Source organism: Leptidea sinapis, chromosome 6 (genome assembly GCF_905404315.1).
Source record: "Leptidea sinapis chromosome 6, ilLepSina1.1, whole genome shotgun sequence".
Classification (NCBI taxonomy): domain Eukaryota; kingdom Metazoa; phylum Arthropoda; class Insecta; order Lepidoptera; family Pieridae; genus Leptidea; species Leptidea sinapis.
The window spans coordinates 6,702,482-6,719,403 of record NC_066270.1 but is presented as its reverse complement, the minus strand read 5'-3'; the positions used below and the strand labels follow the sequence as shown (position 1 = coordinate 6,719,403).

Sequence of the window (16,922 nt, the reverse complement as noted above, 5' to 3'; positions counted from 1 at the left end):
TTCTATATTATCTATCGTGTGTCACGTTGATATGCTAATGTTATAGATTCACTGCCCACTGTCCATAAAACAAGATCTTGAGAAATACTCTTAGTTAAGTTTTTAAGACCAAACGACCGACAAACAAACATTCTTAAGTTTTATTATTGGTTCGCGAGCAACGACTGTTTGATATTAGTCTTACATAATTTAAACACCTAGATAGAGTCTCCTGCTGTTAGGCAACGAATAACAACAGGCCAGGTTTGTTACTTTAGTATGCATGACAAGGTACACTTTCACTCGCGATTTGTTAGTCACTTTGTCTTAGTGTGCGGGCGTTGCTGAAAATAGAGGGCAACAGTTCGCCTCTATTTTTACAACGTGATCACAGCTGTGATATTATATCTAGACATTTTAATTATCTTAGATATTAGTATAGAAAACGCCAACCTCTCCTGTATTATAAGCAGGAAGGAAAGGAAACTTTCCTTATAACGTATAGTCGCTAAAAAGATCCCAAACATTATGTAAATTGCTTGTTTACTATCAGATAATTGCTCTCACAATAGCGGGAAACGTGACAAGTGAAAACTATGGCGGCAAAAGAATGACATACGAGATTAGTGTCAACGTCTCCTCAAGACGTCGAGCTAAGCTTCGTGTGAATCTTTGAAAGAGAGGCTTTGTTCTTTGAAGATTATGTTATTAACACGTGCGGACATCGAAGAGTATACACAGCCCGAAAATGCATGACCAATTTTAATATCTCAGTGTGTGCGTTAGTCAATGGTTTAATTGTAGCTTTAATACAAAGAGGATGTAAATACTACGTAATAAATGGCGGGACTGACTCAGTAAGACATTAAATTAAATTTAGTATGAAACGTGCAGTCATTTGACATGAGTTTGAAATACTAGTAATTACAGTATCGCGATTGGCGACTTAGAATAATATGGCTAAGTTTGAAAGCGAACGGTTCCTTAAAACGTAGTGGATTTCGGCCATCTATCGGATATCTGCCAATCTATCAATGACTGCACGTTTTAGACAATCGTGTGAACCCCTTTTAACTGAGAGAGTTGCGCTAGGCTGGTTTAATATTTAAAATACTAAGGATGGGTTGCATCATATTAGCTGTTAAAGTTAAGGTTTAAGTCAAATTTAAAGTTAACAGTAACGCTGAGTTTACCACAGGCTGAACAACATGTGTTGCACCATCGTATTCCTTGGCAAAGTTAAAGTTAAAAAGCGAAATATCAAGTCTACATAGAATATTTATTTGAAACTTTAGACAGGTCGCTATTTAACATTAACTTTAACTGGCGAAGTTTGGACAGTTAGGGTTAACAGTTAAAGTTATGAAGTCGTTAACAAGTTAGTTGGTGCAACCCAGTCTTAGAATATAATGCCAAAAGTGGCTGATTCCTTACGATATGTAAGTCAATATCGGTTATATTCACAATAGATTCACATTCCTCTTCTTTCTTGCTGTACCTCCGTTAGATGCTCATCTCCCTCGCACGCATCGATTGTCTACGCACTAGTATATCGTAAGTATGATTTAAGGCGAAGAGTAAGCAGAAAACACGCAAACATGGTGTTTTTAGACAAGTTTTGTGGTGAAAGTATAGCATTTCGAGCTATGAACACTACTTAATCCTGTTACACATATCCTTATATAACTGATGATGCCTACTACTCGGCTAAGTCGAGTTAGTAAATCTTTTGGGGGGCGATATATATGCTTTTACAACAAGATCCCAGAAAATGTTCAAAACAAAGGTGTTACGCCTGAGGCATTCACTTTGGAATGGGTGGTAGTTTTTTTTGACTTTCAATAAGTGATTGCACATCCTATTTTGAATAAAAATATTTGAATTTGAATTTGAACTTAAGTCTTATTTGTAGGCTAATAAAAAATAAAATTGCTAATACTTGCTGCTGGTTATAGTTAACACTGCCGAGCCTTTTTGAACTACCACTTTTTTTTTAAGTTAAACAAGTTTTTTGGCATAGCGTGACGCATTTTTTTGGTACTTCTCTCAGAAAAGTTATTCTTATAGCTTGTACTTTTTTGTGTAGGTTCATTTATTCAGATTAGTAGTGAATAACGAGGATTGTAAGCATATAAACTGTCTTCCACGCAAGAAATTTGAAAATATTGGCTTTCTTACATAGATGGCGGGCCGGCAGCCGTGAACTTATATCGCTCAAGGTTTTGGCAAGGCATTAAGTACCGCCTTAATCTAGTGTCCATAGTTTTTAATTAAAAATTACAAGTTGCACTCCGGGAGTGTCGATAGAAGTAAAAACTTATATTGGCGTGTTAGACATATTATTCTAGATGGGTACCTACTAGGGTTATTGGGTTATGAATAGCATTTTATTTATAAATTGTATTTTATTAATTACTAGCTGACTCAGCAAACGTTGTATTGCCGATATTAAAATCGCGATACAAAAGTAACTGTTGATCGTAGATGGGTGAAAATTTGAAGTTGTATGTATTTTTTTATGCTGACTCATAATCAAACAAATTAAAAAAAAATAATTTGCCGTGGACTACCCTTAACACTAAGGGGGATGAAAAATAGATGTTGTCCGATTCTCAGACCTACCCAATATGCACTCAAAATTTCATGAGAATCGGTCAAGCCGTTTCGAAGGAGTTTAACTACAAACACCGCGACATGAGCATTTTATATATGAGAAGATTACAAATTTCAAAATACATTCACTTATTACAATTTAAAATAGAAACTATAGGTTCATGGTAACTAAAATAGGAAATGAAAAATTTTTATTCGATTTATCTGTACATCTATACCGACATATAAATAAAATTGGAGTGTCTGTTTGTAATATTTAAATAACCTTTTTTTACTACATGTATATGAAGATACTATGTACACAAACATAACATTTTTTACAATTTTTGTCTGTCAGTCTGTTTGTTCCGGCTAACCTCAGAAATTACTGCACCGATTTTGACAGGACTTTCTTTGGCAGGTAGCTGATGTAATAAGGAGTAGCTTAAGCTACATTTATTTTGGAAAAATTCTTTTATTTTAGAATAATAAAGTAATGTTGCAATGTCCAAGAAACGGTCTAACTCTAAAAATTATTTATATATGGCAAAACAACATTTGCCGAGTCGGCTAGTAGATAATAATATATCTACATCTCATTTATCTAGACGTGTTCGCGGTCTGCAATATGTGCATGCATATATCCACACACTATACCTGCGTCTCGTAACGGTGTCGCGAGTCCAGAGATTTATCTCATCTAAAAATATGCGTACCGCGTTAAAAGAGGTTTTCACTTCAAAAAAATTGGCAGTTGTAGAGACTGCCAATAGAAGTGAATACTTAGAACTTTTAGTATTAAATTTTGAAATTTCTTAATGCTTAAAAACAATTAAATTATTAATATCAATTTATTTTTAAAACTTATTTTGATTTATGTATGTATTTATCAAACAAAAACACTATTCCAACAACGCACAGTATATAAACATTGAACTTTTCACTAAATCCATTCAATTTCACTTATAAGATATACACAGCACTAATGTTGCACAATACGTCAGCTGTATAGCTACAGGTATACTGCTATAAGTATTTCGATGACGCGATCTTACGCGATTTCTTCCATTCAAAAAGTATCTAACTATTTAAATTGATATTTATTATTTTAATTATTTATTGATCGCGTGCGGTATAAGCATGTCGGTGACACGAACCGATCAGATTTTCCCTTAACAAATAATGCCCAACGCAGCTAAAGAAGTTTTCAATCCAAGAAATTGGAATTATGTTGTGTATGTTTATAGAAGATGCGTTATAACAATCTTATTATATATAATTCTTTTGTGAGTTTGTTGTTACTGAACTCCTCCTTAACGGCTGGACCGATTTTGATGATTTTTTGTGTGTTCCAGTGAATTTGAGATTTGTTTAGATTCTCAATTCCGTCCATATAATATAATTCTCCTGCTCATGTGTATGTTAGTGAACTCCTCCTAACGGCTGGACCGATTTTTCATATTTAGGACGTGTGTACAGGACAACGTCTGTCGGGTCCACTAGTGTTTTATAAATCTGCGAAATCGGTATGCCCGTGTATGCATATGTAGGTAGGCTACTGTTTACTTGACAGATTAGACACGTCTTTACATAATACAACCTTGTACTTGTTCTGTTACCACAGGTATTAGTGCCAATTTTATTCATTTACATAAAATCTATTTAGTATGAATATTCAAAGGCAAAGAGCAAACTGATCAGCATTTTTTAACCTTACTGCGACCACGGAAGATTGACAGATTTTAGATAGATTATTTTTATAGAGAAACTAGTTGACCCAGCAAACGTTGTATTGCCGATATTAAAATCGCGATACAAAAGTAACTGTTGATCGTAGATGGGTGAAAATTTGAAGTTGTATGTATTTTTTAATGCTGACCCATAATCAAACAAATTTAAAAAAAATTACAAAAAAATAAAAAAATAAATCGTACCACCCTTAACATTTATGGGGATGAAAAATATATGTTGTCCGATTCTCAGACCTACCCAATATGCACTCAAAATTTCATGAGAATCGGTCAAGCCGTTTCGGAGGAGTTCAAAGTTTAACACCATGACACGAGAATTTTATATATGAGATGCAGAGAGCTAAAATATTACGTTGGAAAACGTAATATTAGGTATTTTGGAAAACCAACTGTGTGGTTTTATAAAACCACGATCCAAGTGAAAATTTTATTCAAATTCTAATAACAATATTATAAATAAAAATTAAATTTAAATATAGTTTACTTTACTTAATCATAAAATAAATATATAATGTAATAAACAACCTTTGTCAGGTGTGGGGTTCCAACCCACGCTTGGGAACCAGAGGTTAAATTTGGCTCGTTAGAAACTCGGCCAAAAAAAAATTTCATCTCTGCTCCGCGACCAGCTGTAATGGGACATGCTAAAGATGGACGAAAAAATTTGAGGCTTGTAGTAGAGTTTCACTTTAAAATAGCTATCTGTTATCAATAAATTTCAAAATAAATAAACTCCAATTTAGTACTAACCTATGTAGAGACATAGAGTTTGAAATAGTCCCTTATGTAGTAGTAGGTAATAAATCTTTGTTAACCTCAAACAAAATAGATATTATGACCACCGGCTGAGGCTTAAACCGCAGATATTAGACATATAATATCTTAAAGTCAAGACACAATATCTGAAGTAGATTAATATATTAAGCATTTAGCGGTGTATATAGAAAGATACATTTACATTTTGACTGTTAAAAGGCATAAAAGGCATTTATTTTCTCAAAATTTATTGTTTTAGAATTCTTTTTGGTGTCATTTCTAATAACTACTAGGTACTACTACCGCTTCGGAAACAAATGTCGTTCTGAGAGAGAAGACGCGGCGCAAGAAACTCTCCCAGCATTCTTTTTTTTGCGCTCTTTTCAATAAAAATATACTGTATTGTACAGTCATTTCTATCGCTATAAAATAATCACAATCTAGTCCCAGGCTGTCCGATCATTTAGATATTCAGCAGTGGAGTAATAGGATTTACGACAGAGCCATTTTTTTCATTATAATGCCTGAACAGTGGCTGGGACTTTATTATAGAAGTGTATACATTTACCCTTAAAGCTATTATGTATCTTATGAAGCATACAAGAATTAGTTACAAGCAATCCCTTATTTCGAGTGTTATAATAATGAAAATCACTATTAAGAGCATAAAGTTGACGATTTTTGTGTTGCTTCTCAATACAATTTTGGTTATGTTCTATATATTCATAAGCACATTGAGGAATTTTTCAGAAACTGTGACATTCATAATGTTAACACGAGGAACAAACATATACTTGTTATGCCTACTACTCGGTTGGGTTGGGTTAGTAAGTCTTTTGTTGGGCGATGTATATGCTTCTACAATATGATCCCAGAAAATGTACAAAACAAATGTGTTACGAAATTTAAAAGAATTTTAAAAAAACGTTTGTGTGGGAAAGGTTACTATAGCATAAACGATTTTCTTAATGACGCCACGGACTGGGAATAAAGCGAACACCCTCAGGCTCTTTAATTATAAATGTTTATTGTACGATATCACATTGTAATCAATATCTTTATACTTAAAAAAAAGACCGCTGAGTTTCTTGCGCCCATTCTTCTCAGGTCTGAGGCAGTCTCTTTTGAAAGCGTGGTGTGAAAACTGTTGACGTTCAATAAGTGATTTGGAATCCTATTTAGAATTTGAATTTGATAGGTAAAAACCAGAGCAGACGATAGTCGTTGAGATTCTTGTATGTTGTTCTCACGAGCTCAACTTTTTCAGAATATTATATTGAAAATTTAGAAGAAATATTTATAGTGACTGTTCAAAAGCGCTTAGTTTAAGCCTAAAACGAGAACATCGTTTAACATTAAAAAAAACCTTGATAGCATACAATGTTTTCTTATAATGGTCGATGTGTGACCCCCCCTTAAGCCACAACAAAATATCACCGTAAAGTTAAATTTGATTACAAAACCAATATATTATGTATGACTCTCCTAACTCGTACAAAAACAAACAAATAATAGAGACCTTACTACCTCTAGTTACGGCATCACCTTGAGTACTATCTGCTAATCGAAAATTACATATAATATAAACAAACATATTAACTATTATATATTTGAAGGACAATGCAATGAAGTGTGAACATAATCTAATCAATGCATAATTTTCATCAACGTATTCTGTTATCACACACCTAATCACTTATTAAAATTTACGATATGATATTTCGCGGTTGTAAACATGAAAACGGATTGTTATTGTCGCTATTTTTAATCCCCCATTTCCTGATTCTTTCGTCATTCCCACTTCAATGTCTGGCTCAAGTGTACCTCGCGAATGATGTTAATATTACAACTCCCTATTCGTCTAGCGCGTTCTCAATATACGTTCTTGAAAAAGGCTACAATTAGTTTTTAAAATAACTTAATCATTTCAAATAGATTTGTTAATGATTTTCCTGGTTACTGGATTGTACCCATGTGAACAGTGACGCATCTGCATTAGCACAAAATACAGATAATCAAATAAAACAAAAGGAAAATATACATTATGATCAACAATCCAGTAAGTAACTATGTATTCACTTTGTTTATCTAATAGCTGATAAATTATGCATTGTATTTTAATTTACCAAGCATATTACGACAGGCGATAATTCGCATTATTTATAAAGTCAAAATATATAAAAAAAAGTAGTAGAGTTGCAAGTAAAATTGCTGTAGATTCAACACCATTCACTTTATCCAGTTCTCCATAAACTAGGGCAGTCCTCATTTTGAATGGTGCAGAAAAATTATTCCAGACGAATTTACAAAATCTGATCACATTGCGATTGAATTAAAATATGATTTAATATATAAAAGCTTCATGTTTAGGCAAAAATATATTGAGGATATGTACATATATAAAATAGACTCACATAAAATTTATAGGGATGAGATCACCTGCCTTCACGGAGTACAACAGAACGTGTTCTATGTATGGCTAGAGCAACACTGTTTTGTTGACAAGCCACTAGATTGAGCGCGTAGCAGTCACTATCTGAGCATGCGCAGTACGTGGCTCTAGCCTCCCTCCGAATTTTCTCTCAAATCTCCGATTTCCATCAGCTACGAGATGGCAGAGATGTCTTTGTGTTGGTTTTATTACCCTAAATATTAAACACGGCTATTCTTACTTACCTTACATTTCTCTGTATTATTTCTTCATAATAATATGCACAATATTGAGTAAATACTGAACATTACCGCTTATATATTTTTTGCTGTCTAGGGGGTGGTGGGACATATTGATGCACAAAAATTGAACCTCATTTTAATGGAAATAAAGCATCATATTGTAATATTTATTTTGACGTGTACATTGCCTAATGTGTCAGTCGAAATGACCGCTAAAAAAACATTTTTGCATCAATCTTCCGAGGGTCCGAATCCATCCATCGTCAGAATCCATCTTTATAATAAAGAATTAGGTACTCTTTACGATCCAAGGAAAGAATCGTACAAAAGTGCTTTTTTGCAGACATTGGCAGCTAGCCGACTAACAACTGAATCTAACTTACTTAAGCACTTGTTTATTAAAATAAACTCTAATAAAAAAAGGACTCGGTCCAATTCTTGTGTATGTTTCTATCAAGACTTTTGAAGTAAAATTTCAATAGGCGGGACTTGGGGGTAACTTATCATTTTTTTCTGAAGGAAAGTACAAAAGTCAATTGAAATTATTTTTTAAGCCGTTATAATTTGATTGTTTTAAAATATATTTCAAATTGCATTGTAATATTTATTAAAATTCTCCAAGTGTTTTTATTGTTTATTTATTACTAGTATTGCAATAAATAATATATAAGTTTTCAGGAATTTTCTGACATTCGTTAATTCGTCTTATTTATATGTGCTCATAATATTATAAAAATAACCTTCAATTTCTTATTATCAATTATTTTATTAATGAGTGAAAATTTTAAAATGTACGAATGGACAATCAACTGAATTATAAATAGAATATATTATAATAAAAATAATAATGAGTTAAATAAAATGGCGAAATCCCAGGAACATTTATTCTTTCATCAATAAATAAGAATAAAAGAGAAAATCAAGAACCCATAATGACCTGAACTGTAAAAAGTGTAAGTGTTTATATTCTGATGAATAATAATATCAAAATATAACATTATATTATCATTCTTTGTAAAATATAAAATCTCACTTGATAAAATAATATTAATAATTTTATTATTAATAAAGGCATTTTTTATTTTAGGTAGAGAAAATCCCAACTTTGCTCAAAAGATGAAGTTATATCATCAGTTTTTCCGAGAAAAAAAATAGCAAAATATCTAACAATGCTCCTAGCTCTTCAGTAATACGTGAGTGCTTTGTTGGTAACACGGCTTTATTTAATGTAATATATTAATGCGTCTGTTAATTATTCCTAATGTTAATTATTATTCAGTTTTACTTCAATCGCGCGTAAAGATTACACGCACACACTTTTTTTTTATGTCAAAGATGCACCTCCATCTTGTCGTCCTGTTATGGATAAAATGGACTCAATTTACGAAAAAGAAACAACTTTCGCATAAGTACTTATCGATTGGCAATTCTTATTTAATCAAAACAAATCTTATAACTATATTTACAATACTACGACTACATAAAATTAAAAGTATCATTACGTGGAAGCGTACCAAGAATACTGGCAGCTTGGGTTTCCAGTAGCCTTATTGAGGCGCGAAGATAGTATTTTGAACATTCTCCGCGCCTCTGGTCCCCACGGGCCAAGTACGTAAGTACTTATCGTAATTATAATATAATATAATGTAATCGTAGGTATTAGGTAATTAAAGTAAGTAAAAGTTAGAGGGATAGCTATCAGCTAATTAAAGACTTACTTCATCATTATAATGGAAAAAAACTTAAACACTTCTAATGCTAATAGTGCCAACTTTTAATTTCTTACTGAAATTAATAGGTAATAAGTACTATATGGATAGTTCAGAAGAACTGAATTGCTGTGTGGGCATTATTTTTGTAGATATCATCAATATCAGCATTAAATAAATAATTATGTAGAACCGTGTTATAATTCATGCTCACTAAAATGCCATTGCTTGCAGCGGAGTCGTCTCCTTCCCTCAAATATGTGCAAAAGAAACGATGGCTGGTCCATGCTTCAACTCGTGAAGGGGTGCTGCTTGTGGTGCCAGATAATAGTTAATAAATCATTGTATTTGTTGGATGCGATTACTAAATTATGAAAGTAATTACGTTCACCATCATGTTCACGAAGTATCCTTACACAAACAATGAATTCAAGCACTAAAGGTTAATGCAGTATGTAAGTTTATATTTTTATAGTTTATTCTTTATTACTTTTTATGATATATTTGATATTTAAAACGCTTTTAACTTTGAACGCGGTTCATGTATTCTAATAAGCAACAATAAAGCTTACAAACAAATTTGTTGTGTATATTACAGCAATTGTAAAATACTATAATATTGATTGTAGAGTGGCCGTTAAGTTTCGTGTATGTTCTTCTCACGAGCTCTACTTTTTCAAACATATGGTAGAAGAAATATTTTGACAATTCAAAAGCAGTATTCGTTTTATTTCTAACTCCTTTTGTATCTCACATTAGTTATAGTAGAGGTGAGGTGAAATTTGTTAAACAAAATAGAACAACATGAAATAGGTTGCTTTGAGCGGTGTTTTTATAAAAGGTATTTAAGACTTCTCGTACATTTTACCTTAGTGAATAAAAATTTTTGTCCTTTTATATTAATAAAAGTCGGAAAGTGTTACTCTGTCATAAATCCTGCATTCACCGTGGTTTGGCGGGGGATATAATTACAATTATTTTTATGACACACTTCAGCCATAGTAGATTAAGCGAAACTCCTTAAAAATGTTATTTTCCAGCAAGCCTCCTTGTCACAAGGCACTACCAAAGCCTGACAAAAAGCCCACATTCCGGGACTTTATAGGAGCTGAATATAGACCTTCCCTGGATCACAAATTATGAGAACCTCGAGAACCTCGGACACGATATCCATATAGCTGAAAACATAATTTTGAGCGGCGGCCATCTTCGATTTCAAAAATGATCACAAAATCGTTCTATGCACTCTCAAGAACCTCGGATACGACACCCATATTTTTGTGATCATAATCTTGCACGGCGGCCATCTTGTATTTGAAAAATGATCACAAAATCGTTCTATGCACTCTCAAGAACCTCGGATACGACACCCATATTTTTGTGATCATAATCTTGCACGGCGGCCACCTTGTATTTGAAAAATAATCACAAAATCGTTCTCAGCACCTTCGAAAAACTCGGATACGATACCCATAATGTAGTTATCATACTTTTGAGCGGCGGCCATCTTGGATTTGAAAACTGATCACAAAATCGTTTTCTTCACCCTCGAGAACCTCGGGTACGATATCCATATTGCTGAAATCATATATTTGCGCGGCGGCCATCTTGGATGAGAAAAATGATTACAAAATCGTTCTATGCACTCTCAAGAACCTCGGATACGACACCCATATTTTTGTGATCATAATCTTGCACGGCGGCCATCTTGTATTTGAAAAATAATCACAAAATCGTTCTCAGCACCCTCGAAAAACTCGGATACGATACCCATAATGTAGTTATCATACTTTTGAGCGGTGGCCATCTTGGATTTGAAAACTGATCACAAAATCGTTTTCTGCGCCCTCGAGAACCTAGGATACGATACCCATAATCTAGTTATCATACTTTTGAGCGGCGGCCATTTCGGATTTAATAATGATCCCAAAATTGTTTTCTGCACCCTCGAGAACCTCGGACACGATATCCATATTGCTGAAAACATAATGGTATGCGGCAGCCCTTTTGGATTTCTAAAATGATCGAAGAATTGTTCTCTGCACCCTCGAGACCCTCGCACACGATATCCATATTGCTAAAATCATAATTTTGTGCGGCGGCCATCTTGGATTTGAAAAATAATCACCAAATTGTTCTCAGCACCCTCGAGAACCTCGAATACGATACCCATAATGTAGTTATCATACTTTTGAGCGGCGGCCATCTTGGATTTGAAAACTGATCACAAAATCGTTCTCTGCTCCCTCGAGAACCTAGGATACGATATCCATAATCTAGTTATCATACTTTTGAGCGGCGGCCATCTCGGATTTAAAAATGATCCCCAAATTCTTTTCTGCACCCTCGAGAACCTCGGACAAGATATCCATATTGCTGAAAACATAATTTAGTGCGGCGGCCATCTTGGATTAGAAAAATGATCACAAAATCGTTCTCAGCACCCTCGAGAACCTCGGATACGATACCCATATTTTTGTGATCATAATCTTGCACGGCGACCATCTTGTATTTGAAAAATAATCACAAAGTCGTTCTCAGCACCCTCGAAAAACTCGGATACGATACCCATAATGTAGTTATCATACTTTTGAGCGGCGGCCATCTTGGATTTGAAAACTGATCACAAAATCGTTTTCTGCACCCTTTAGAACCTCGGGTACGATATCCATATTGCTGAAATCATAATTTTGTGCGGCGGCCATCTTGGATGAGAAAAATGATTACAAAATCGTTCTCAGCACACTCGAGAACCTCGGATACGATACCCATAATGTAGTTAAAATACTTTTGAAAGTCGGCCATCTTGTATTTGAAAACTGATCACAAAATCGTTCTCTGCACCCTCGAGAACCTAGGATACGATACCCGAAATCTAGTATTCATACTTTTGAGCGGCGGCCATCTCGGATTTAAAAATGATCCCAAAATTGTTTTCTGCACCCTAGAGAACCTCGGACACGATATCCATATTGCTGAAAACATAATGGTTTGCGGCAGCCCTCTTGGATTTCTAAAATGATCGCAGAATTCTTCTCTGCACCCTCGAGAACCTCGGACACGATATCCATATTGCTAAAATCATAATTTTGTGCGGCGGCTATCTTGAATTTAAAAAGTAATCACCAAATTGTTCTCAGCACCCTCGAGAACCTCGGATACGATAACCTAATGTAGTTATCATACTTTTGAGCGGCGGCCACCTTGGATTTGAAAACTGATCGCAAAATCGTTCTCTGCACTCTCGAGAACCTAGGATACGATATCCATAATCTAGTTATCATACTTTTGAGCGGCGGCCATCTCGGATTTAAAAAAGATCCCCAAATTGTTTTCTGCACCCTCGAGAACCTCGGACACGATATCCATATTGCTGAAAACATAATTTAGTGCGGCGGCCATCTTGGATTAGAAAAATGATCACAAAATCCTTCTCAGCACCCTCGAGAACCTCGGATACGATACCCGTATTTTTGTGATCATAATCTTGCACATCGGCCATCTTGTATTTGAAAAATAATCACAAAATCGTTCTCAGCACCCTCGAAAAACTCGGATACGATACCCATAATGTAGTTATCATACTTTTGAGCGGCGGCCATCTTGGATTTGAAAACTGATCACATAATCGTTTTCTTCACCCTCGAGAACCTCGGGTACGATATCCATATTGCTGAAATCATAATTTTGTGCGGCGGCCATCTTGGATGAGAAAAATGATTACAAAATCGTTCTCTGCACCCTCGAGAACCTAGGATACGATACCCATAATCTAGTTATCATACTTTTGAGCGGCGGCCATCTCGGATTTAAAAATAATCCCAAAATTGTTTTCTGCACCCTCGAGAACCTCGGACACAATATCCATATAGCTGAAAACATAATTTTGAGCGGCGGCCATCTTGGATTTCAAAAATGATCACAAAATCGTTCTATGCACTCTCAAGAACCTCGGATACGACACCCATATTTTTGTGATCATAATCTTGCACGGCGGCCACCTTGTATTTGAAAAATAATCACAAAATCGTTCTCAGCACCTTCGAAAAACTCGGATACGATACCCATAATGTAGTTATCATACTTTTGAGCGGCGGCCATCTTGGATTTGAAAACTGATCACATAATCGATTTCTTCACCCTCGAGAACCTCGGGTACGATATCCATATTGCTGAAATCATATATTTGCGCGGCGGCCATCTTGGATGAGAAAAATGATTACAAAATCGTTCTATGCACTCTCAAGAACCTCGGATACGACACCCATATTTTTGTGATCATAATCTTGCACGGCGGCCATCTTGTGTTTGAAAAATAATCACAAAATCGTTCTCAGCACCCTCGAAAAACTCGGATACGATACCCATAATGTAGTTATCATACTTTTGAGCGGTGGCCATCTTGGATTTGAAAACTGATCACAAAATCGTTTTCTGCGCCCTCGAGAACCTAGGATACGATACCCATAATCTAGTTATCATACTTTTGAGCGGCGGCCATTTCGGATTTAATAATGATCCCAAAATTGTTTTCTGCACCCTCGAGAACCTCGGACACGATATCCATATTTTTGTGATCATAATCTTGCACGGCGACCATCTTGTATTTGAAAAATAATCACAAAGTCGTTCTCAGCACCCTCGAAAAACTCGGATACGATACCCATAATGTAGTTATCATACTTTTGAGCGGCAGCCATCTTGGATTTGAAAACTGATCACAAAATCGTTTTCTGTACCCTTTAGAACCTCGGGTACGATATCCATATTGCTGAAATCATAATTTTGTGCGGCAGCCATCTTGGATGAGAAAAATGATTACAAAATCGTTCTCAGCACACTCTAGAACCTCGGATACGATACCCATAATGTAGTTAAAATACTTTTGAAAGTCGGCCATCTTGTATTTGAAAACTGATCACAAAATCGTTCTCTGCACCCTCGAGAACCTAGGATACGATACCCGAAATCTAGTATTCATACTTTTGAGCGGCGGCCATCTTGGATTAGAAAAATGATCACAAAATCGTTCTCAGCACCCTCGAGAACCTCGGATACGATACCCATATTTTTGTGATCATAATCTTGCACGGCAGCCATCTTGGATTTGAAAAATGATCACAAAATCGTTCTCTGCACCCTCGAGAACCTCGGATACGATACCCATAATGTAGTTATCATACTTTTGAGCGGCGGCCATCTTGGATTTGAATACTGATCACAAAATCGTTATCTGCACCCTCGAAAAATTCGGATACGATACCCATAATCTAGTTATCATACTTTTGAGTGGCGGCCATCTCGGATTTAAAAATTATCCCAAAATTGTTTTCTGCACCCTCGAGAACCTCGGACACGATATCCATATTGCTGAAAACATAATGGTTTGCGGCAGCCCTCTTGGATTTGAAAACTGATCACAAAATCGTTTTCTGCACCCTCGAGAACCTCGGGTACGATATCCATATTGCTGAAATCATAATTTTGTGCGGCGGCCATCGTGGATGAGAAAAATGATTACAAAATCGTTCTCAGCACCCTCGAGAACCTCGGATACGATACCCATAATGTAGTTAAAATTCTTTTGAGCGTCGGCCATCTTGGATTTCTAAAATGATCACAAAATCGTTCTGCGCACTCTCGAGAACCTCGGATACGATACCCATATTTTTGTGATCATAATCTTGCACGGCGGCCATCTTGTATTTGAAAAATAATCACAAAGTCGTTATCAGCACCCTCGAAAAACTCGGATACGATACCCATAATGTAGTTATCATACTTTTGAGCGGCGGCCATCTTGGATTTGAAAACTGATCACAAAATCGTTTTCTGCACCCTCGAGAACCTCGGGTACGATATCCATATTGCTGAAATCATAATTTTGTGCGGCGGCCATCTTGGATGAGAAAAATGATTACAAAATCGTTCTCAGCACCCTCGAGAACCTCGGATACGATACCCATAATGTAGTTAAAATACTTTTGAGCGTCGGCCATCTTGTATTTGAAAACTGATCACAAAATCGTTCTCTGCACCCTCGAGAACCTAGGATACGATACCCAAAATCTTGTATTCATACTTTTGAGCGGCGGCCATCTCGGATTTAAAAATGATCCCAAAATTGTTTTCTGCACCCTCGAGAACCTCGGACACGATATCCATATAGCTGAAAACATAATTTTGAGCGGCGGCCATCTTGGATTTAAAAAATGATCACAAAATCGTTCTATGCACTCTCAAGAACCTCGGATACGACACCCATATTTTTGTGATCATAATCTTGCACGGCAGCCATTTTGGATTTGAAAAATTATCTCCAAATCGTTCTTTACACCCTCGAGAATCTTGGATAAGATACCCATAATGTAGTTATCATAATTTTGAGCGGTGGCCATCTTGGATTTCTAAAATGCTCACAAAATCGTTCTGTGCACTCTCGAGAACCTCGGATACGATACCCATATTTTTGTGATCATAATCTTGCACGGCGGCCATTTTGGATTTGAAAAATGATCACAAAATCGTTCTCAGCACCCTCGAAAAACTAGGATACGATACCCACAATGTAGTTATCATTTTTTTGAGCGACGGCCATCTTGGATTTGAAAAATTATCTCCAATTCGTTCTCTATACCCTCGAGAACCTCGAATACGATACCCATAATGTAGTTATCATACTTTTGAGCGGCGGCCATCTTGGATTTGAATACTGATCACAAAATCGTTCTCTGCACCCTCGAAAAACTCGGATACGATACCCATAATCTAGTTATCATACTTTTGAGCGGCGGCCATCTCGGATTTAAAAATTATCCCAAAATGTTTTCTGCACCTTCGAGAACCTCGGACACGATATCCATATTGCTGAAAACATAATGGATTGCGGCAGCCCTCTTGGATTTCTAAAATGATCGCAGAATTCTTCTCTGCACCCTCGAGAACCTCGGACACGATATCCATATTGCTTAAATCATAAATTTTGTGCGGCGGCCATCTTGGATTTAAAAAATAATCACCAAATTGTTCTCAGCACCCTCGAGAACCTCGGATACGATACCCATAATGTAGTTATCATACTTTTGAGCGGCGATTATCTTGGATTTGAAAACTGATCATAAAATCGTTTTCTGCACCCTCGAGAACCTCGGGTACGATATCCATATTGCTGAAATCATAATTTTGTGCGGCGGCCATCTTGGATGAGAAAAATGATTACAAAATCGTTCTCAGCACACTCGAGAACCTCGGATACGATACCCATAATGTAGTTAAAATACTTTTGAGTGTCGGCCATCTTGTATTTGAAAACTGATCACAAAATCATTCCCTGCACCCTCGAGAACCTAGGACACGATACCCAAAACCTAGTATTCATACTTTTGAGCGACGGCCATCTCGGATTTAAAATTGATCCCAAAATTGTTTTCTGCATCCTCGAGAACCTCGGACACGATATCCA

At 35.8% G+C, this 16,922-nt stretch overlaps 1 protein-coding gene across 1 annotated transcript in view; it reads right to left on the bottom strand.

Moving 5' to 3' along the window:
- LOC126965113 (tubulin polymerization-promoting protein homolog) overlaps positions 1 to 7,636 on the bottom strand; it is a 32,080-nt gene extending 24,444 nt beyond the window's left edge. The window contains exon 1 of the mRNA XM_050808578.1: positions 7,493 to 7,636. The gene's annotated coding sequence lies outside the window, so the exon portion shown is untranslated. The remainder of the gene's footprint in view (positions 1 to 7,492) is intronic.
- Positions 7,637 to 16,922: the final 9,286 nt, after the last annotated feature.